Source organism: Mustela lutreola, chromosome 16, assembly GCF_030435805.1.
Source record: "Mustela lutreola isolate mMusLut2 chromosome 16, mMusLut2.pri, whole genome shotgun sequence".
NCBI classification, from domain to species: domain Eukaryota; kingdom Metazoa; phylum Chordata; class Mammalia; order Carnivora; family Mustelidae; genus Mustela; species Mustela lutreola.
In genome coordinates, this window is record NC_081305.1 from 41,759,729 (window position 1) to 41,766,274 (window position 6,546).

Genomic DNA, 6,546 nt, shown 5'->3' on the forward strand with positions numbered 1-6,546 from the left:
TGTTTTGTATCATTTGTAAATTCAGCATGTGAGCAAAGCCTTCAGAAGAATCATGCTGAACAACACTCAGCCCTCAGGGGCATGCCACCTGATGTCTGCAGGATGGACTGACTTCCAGCCTCCAATAACAGCACTGAGTGAGCTGAATCCCCACCTACATCTATACAAGCCTATGAGGCTCACTTTGCCTTTAGATTTTTAGATGTTCCCATTTTCTTCCAGAAAAAAAGATCTCAAAATTACAAAACCATGTAACAGACAATAATGAAATTACTCTGGAATTCCACCTCAGAAATGTTTCAGTTAATTGGTTTGTCACTGGTGATCAAGTTCAATTTTGAAATTCCATTCCTAAAACCTCACCCTGCCCTTAGACTCAATTGTCAGTCGTTTCCAGCATTTTGTATGTTTATTTTTTTCCATTTGTATGTACGTGGCAGTTAGTGCAAATTTGATAGATTTCTGTTTTGGCAGACCAGTGGTTTCTATCTCTGCAAAAACTCTATTACTACCTTTTCCAGTAGGTTCTGTCCATTTTCTACCTGTTTTTATAAAACCCGGGTTTATCAGCAAGGCAGGTCTGATACATGGGTCTTGCCCAAGTAGACTAAGCAGATCCAAGCGGCCTACATGCTCCTGGAGCGTGGACACACTTTAAATGTGGGCTGGTATTTGCGGTTTTCCAGTGTGAGTTGTCTTAGTTGGGGAGCCACATGCAGAGCTCATCAGGGGCCTTTGCCCAGCAGCTCTACCCTGCAATACAGTCTTGACAAACCGTCTTCCAGCCTTAATGGAAACAGTCTGCTGACTCAAGTTTACCTATCTGTTGTCCCAAAGACGAGTCTGCATACTTGGCATGTATGAGAGGATTCAGTGTTTTAATATAGAGCCTGACCACTTAAGTCATCAATCAGGCAGGCATCAGTGGATGCCAGGACCTTCAGAAAAAGGCTGTTGAGGAACAGAATCTTGACAGTGCTCAAATGTTGTACAGATAACTCGCAGAAGGAAAAAAAAAATCAACCTCTCATAATGGACTGATCTGTCACCACTGTAATCATGCACTCAAACCTGGCATCAGCGACAACCTCACATGTGTTTCCGAATGAGACGAGATGAAAACTAGAACAGCACCAAGGAAAAAATATGTTCACCACAACCTAATGCAGCAGCTAGATCCAATCTCCAGCTGACAGGAAGGGGGGCTGTGCGTAAAGGAATAAGCTAAGCAACATTAGGAGGAAACAGACAAGTACAGAATGTGGGATATTCTCAAGGGTAAAACACGACTGGCAGTTCTTGAGGTAATTGGAAACTGGGAAATGGGATAAAGTGATAATGAAAGTACTTTCTTAGGTATGATAATGTCCTTGTACTTAGGTAGGCCAGTGTCTTTACTCTTCGAATATTAGGGATAAAGCTTCATAACAATTTTTAAATGACTCACAAAATACACAATACAGGAAGAAAAAAGATAACATTAATTGAATCTAGGTGGAGCCCATATATGTTGTTCATTGTACTATTCAACTTTTCTCTGAAAACATTGATAATAAAAGTGGATATATATATACACATACATATACATATATATATATATAGTCTTGTATTTCCCTTCTGTGCCTATGTGACTTTCAAGTTTTGTAATGAATATATCCTATGATTTAAATCAGAAAGGCAATAAAGATTATTAAAAATATAAGTTGGCATGAAAAAGTGTTGCAGTGATTCCTGGGTCTAACATGGATGAAGTCGGCTTTGTTCATCCTTGTTGCTAGGCTGTGACTTAGGAAGAATTCTCTTTCATTTGAGCCTCCAGAGAACTAAGAAGAGAGCCAAGTTGCTCCCAGTAGATTAATGGTTCACTTAGAAGTTCCCGAAAACATTTGGTTCATAATAGATGTTCCTCTTCCTGGAAATTGCCCATGGGTGGCACACATGTCGGTGGACTTACTCTGTGGCCAAGGGACATGGGCAAATTTAAGCTTCCTACTAGCCTTTTGTAATGCACAGAAAATAGAAACTTACAAAGTAAGTAAAAGAAAACCCAAAGAAGTCAGGGAAGAAAAAATGACAGATGTTTCTAGTCACTGTGACTTGGGGAGGGGGTGAAGGCCTCCTGGAATCTCCATTTGACCATTTGCAGGAGGATATATTTAGAGAAGTATTTTTATAGACCATTTCATACTGGGAATACATTATTTGCATTCTGCATACAGGGAACTTCCCCCCCACTCACACACACATCTAATTTAAAATAAATTCCAGCCAAAAGTTTATTTGAGAAATGTTTGAACTGTTCTCAATAAAAAGATCATCTGAGTTGAACTAGAGGACTATGGTGATGCTCTGGAGTTTGACTATATCCCAAAAATACGTTTTCCTGGTAAAATAACATTTTGAGGGTTTTGCTAACTGATTTCAGCTTTAAAAATTTTATATCTTCACAAGGGATGACTTATATAAGGAAAGACTGAGAAATTTTTTACTAGAATGTTCAGATGCTCCAAGAAGTTCCTCAGGCTTTTACTTCAGAAATTCACCCAGGCAGGACACCTAGGTAGCTTAGTCGGTTAAGCGCCTGCCTTTGGCTCAGGTCATGATCCCAGTATCCTGGGATCAAGTCCTGCATTGGGCTCCTTGCTTAGTGGGTAGCCTGCTTTTCCCTCTGCTTCTGCCTGCTCGTGCTTTCTTTCTCCTCAATCAATCAATCGATTAATCTTAAAAAGAAATCCACCTGGGCACCCGGCACCTGGGTGGCTCAGAATGTTGAGTATCTGCCTTCAGCTCAGGTCATGATCCCCAGGTCTTGGGATCGGGTCCCACATTGGGCTCCCAGCTCAGTGGGGAGTCTGCTGCTTCCTTGCCCTGTGCCTCTACCCCTGCTTGTGCTGTTTCTCAAATGAACAGTTAAATGTTTTTTGAAAATCCACCAACAATCCACATTGATTCTCAGGTCAATCTCAAAAAAACGTAGGCATTGTGCACGCTGTCATTTGCTTATTCTGTAGACGTGTGTTGCATCCCTACTCTGCACCATGCTACTATACTTCTTAACCGTGCCAACCTTGTCAGCCTGGGAAGAAACCTTTGAAAGCAGTAAGACACTAAGGGCTGGTGTTCACAGAAACTTCTTACCTATGGCAGCAAGAGGTGGTGGGATGGGTATCCTGTGTGTCGCCCAGCTTCCCAATTGGTCCCAGTGTCAGCTTCCGGCAGCACTAAAAGTCATGAACACCAACCTCCTGCTCAAAAATGTAACAAAATTGTAGAAATCAGCATTCCCAAACATCCCACCCCATGGAACTGCTGGGGTGTTTGCCACATACAAAGGTTGTGTATAAATTCCCTTTCTTGGATGCAGGATAAGGTTTCAGGGGAAGAAAGTGAAGGTCCTTCCAAGGTGTCCATCCTTATGAAGGAAGCAAGCTGTAATCATCTGATCTTAACCCTAATTCTTAGATTGGGGAACCAAGCCTGTCCATGGCTTTAGCTGTCGATGCTTTGACCCTTCTGTACCCCTGAAGAGGCCAAAGGGGGATACCAGGACCAGAGGAGATTGGTAGACTCAATCTGGTTGAAAGAGTTGGACCTCAAAGGAGAAGATGGAAAAATCCCTTTGGGCACAGCTCCCAGATGTCCTGCCAGTAGAAGAGCATCAGAGAGAACACATGTTGGGTCTGGTGCTGGGTGTGGGGAGACTGGCCCTTAGGAGCTGGACTGGGAGATATACCAGTGGGCTTGAGATGAAAGACTTCCCATGCTCTCCCCAGGAAGTACTTTTTTTTTTTTTTTTAAGATTTTATTTATTTATTTGACACAGAGAGACATCACAACCAGACAGAGAGGCAGGCAGAGAGAGAGAGGAGAAAGCAGGCTCCCCGCTGAGCAGGGAGCCTGACGCGGGGCTCAATCCCAGGACCCCGAGACCATGACCCAAGCCGAAGGCAGAGGCCCAATCCACTGAGCCACCCAGGCACCCCAGGAAGTAGTATTTTATAGGGGTAAAGACTGCTGTAGGTTGAGGGAGAGAAAGAAGAGTGGGTCCCAGGAACTCCCTGCCATGGCATTTGGCTGATTGCCATCCCTCTTTCCTAGGAACGCAAGTTAAACAGCCACACTTGAATGGCATGAGCGTGTCCCAAGACTAGGAAAACCCCTGACTCCTATCAGTAATTGGGGTCCAGACAATACAGAAACTACAGACAGGTAAGGGGGTCTGATGAAAGCCAGAGCACAAGGAGAGAGAGGAGGGGGAATCTTTGAATTACCATTAATGTAGACAGTCTGGGTAGGATTGGCCTCTAGAGAATTAGAAGGAAAAGACTATGATTTAGGACTTGGTGTGAGACTAGATTGACCGTGTCCCGTTCCAGCCTCCTGAGTGTGTCCCTCTCCCCAGGCAATGGGAAGATTGTGGTTGAAAGGATGATAGCACTAGAGTCCCCACAATTCTGTTGTGAAACTTCAACAGCATATCCCACAGTAGCTAAAGCCAGCTCACAATGGCTTCCGAGAGGGGGTCATACCTGTCTCTGCCCAGCTCTGCAGTAATCCATGTTAGTGGTTTGAAATCCACCATGGTGGGATTGCTAAATGCTATAAATCAGGACTCCTGCTTGGTACAGTTCTCCCCCCACGAGCACTGGTTGTTAAACACCTATCTGCACCCCAATGGATGGAGGAAGAAAAAAGCCAGAGAGAGAGGAGAACACAGAGAACTTCCCTCCACCAGTGGAGGAGGGAGGTGTCAGCAGAGGTTGGGGAGTGAGAAAGCAAATCTTTTGGGTTGTTTCTGTTGGTGGGTCTTTGTGAGTAACTAGTTAATTACCACTAGGGTAAGCAATGTGTTTAGCTGACGCTATATAATGTTACTTTGCTGACTCCAACAGACCCTTCAAATCTTGTTCAAGGTTCTAATTTGGCAGGTGGAGATGAAAGTTATTTAAGAACTACCTTGGAGGGCAGAGAGGTCCTCTTCAGGAGGCTAGACATCCTAGGACTGTAGGGATTACAGAAATAATATGATAAACACGTTCGTACTTGCATCATTATCTGCAGTTTGGATTACTTCTCTGGAACAGAAGCACTGCTATGTAGTCTGAGTGTTTTTGTCTGTTTCTGACGCTGTTAATACCCCCAAACTGCTTTTCCTGACAGGACGTACCACTTACACTGGAACCAGCAAAACATGTGCCAGTTTCACCAGGGTCTTGCAAATATTTCCATTTAAAAATATTAGATAATGAGGTCAGTGAAATGTGATATTTCATTGTTGATCTTCATTTGCTTTTCTTCTCTCAGAGTGGAGATCACTTCTCAGAGGCTGGCTCCTCTGGGTATTTGCTCCCTGCAAATGCTTGCATCCACCTGTGCCTGCCCCCCCCCCCCCCCCCCCCCCCCCCCCCGCCACACACACACCCTGAGCTTGGCTGGGTGGTGGGTTGGAATTCTGCAAGATCTGAGAGGCGCTGGGAAGGAGTTTCCTGGTGAGACACCGCTCCAGGACTAACTGAGGAGAATGCGCCACTGTGGGCTCCTCAGCAATGTTGAGGCCACAGGTCCTCCCCCCATTCAGGATCCCTGCGCCCTGAGACACCATCAAAGTGTCCTGAAATTCTTTGAGCAGAAAGGAGGTGCCTGCAAAAGAGGAAACTTCCACTTAAGTCGTTTTCCTGAATCCGCCAGGTCATGAGAGATAATGGTTTGCTTTTCCCAACAGGCTGTGTGAAATACGCACAGACTTTATTGCTTGCGTTTTGGGGGGACAAAGCCCTAGTTACCTCCCGCCTCCCCTCTCTCCCATTGTGGTCCCCAAGGCCCCACCGTGGTGTCCCAATACCTGGGGGAGGGTAAGTGCTTTCTGGAGCCTCCTTGGTGCCTCACCCAAGCCGCCGAAGGCAGGTGCTGGAAAAAGGGGGTATCCTCGCAGCTCTTCCTGACTGCCTGTCGGGGTGACCACATCTGGGGCTCACCGGTCCGCTGGTTTGGCTTAGCCTGAGGCCTGCTTCCGGCCTGGCCTTGAGGGCCTGCGCACAGCGACCAAGCGGGAGAACCAGTCGCCAATCAACCCCAGCTTCCAGCCCTCTGCGCCTTCCCCACCAGGCAGTCCGGGCACCACCACCGCCATCCCCGTAGACCGATGCGCACCCACATGGCCCTCAGACGGGCTGGGGCGGGGGGGGAGGTGGTGGTGGTCGAGGGGGTCACTCGAGGTCCTGGGGGGCGCATCTGCAGGAGACGCGCAGTGTCCTCCTGGGTCCTGAAGCGGGAGCAGCACTTCTGGCCTGAGCTGAACTAGGCCGGCCCCGCGCCCGAAACGCTGGCGGCGCTAGTTAGTAAGATGGGAGGATGTGGGAACCGTTTGTCGACTGCTCGTATTTCTTACTCCGGCCGGGGGCTGGGGGAGCCGCCTCCAGCTCAGCCCGTGGGAATCCCGGGCCTTTCCAGAGGCCCGACGGCCCCGGCGCCCAGCCGCGCCCGCCTCTGCCCGCGGCGCCACAGCCGCCGCTCCGGCCCCCACCGCCAGCTCCCGGCTGCACGCCC

The 6,546-nt window shown here is 47.4% G+C and overlaps 1 long non-coding RNA gene across 2 annotated transcripts in view; it reads right to left on the reverse strand.

Moving 5' to 3' along the window:
* LOC131818777 (uncharacterized) overlaps positions 1–6,461 on the reverse strand; it is a 45,118-nt gene extending 38,657 nt beyond the window's left edge. Inside the window, exons 1-2 of one of the 2 annotated variants that reach the window (XR_009348937.1) lie at positions 5,843–6,461; positions 3,139–3,245 (exon numbers count right to left, since the gene is read on the reverse strand). This is a non-coding gene — a long non-coding RNA (uncharacterized LOC131818777). Of the gene's footprint in view, positions 1–553; positions 3,246–5,842 lie in introns of those variants that run through there. The other variant, XR_009348936.1, reaches the window with a different exon arrangement.
* Between the last annotated feature and the right edge of the window lie 85 nt (positions 6,462–6,546).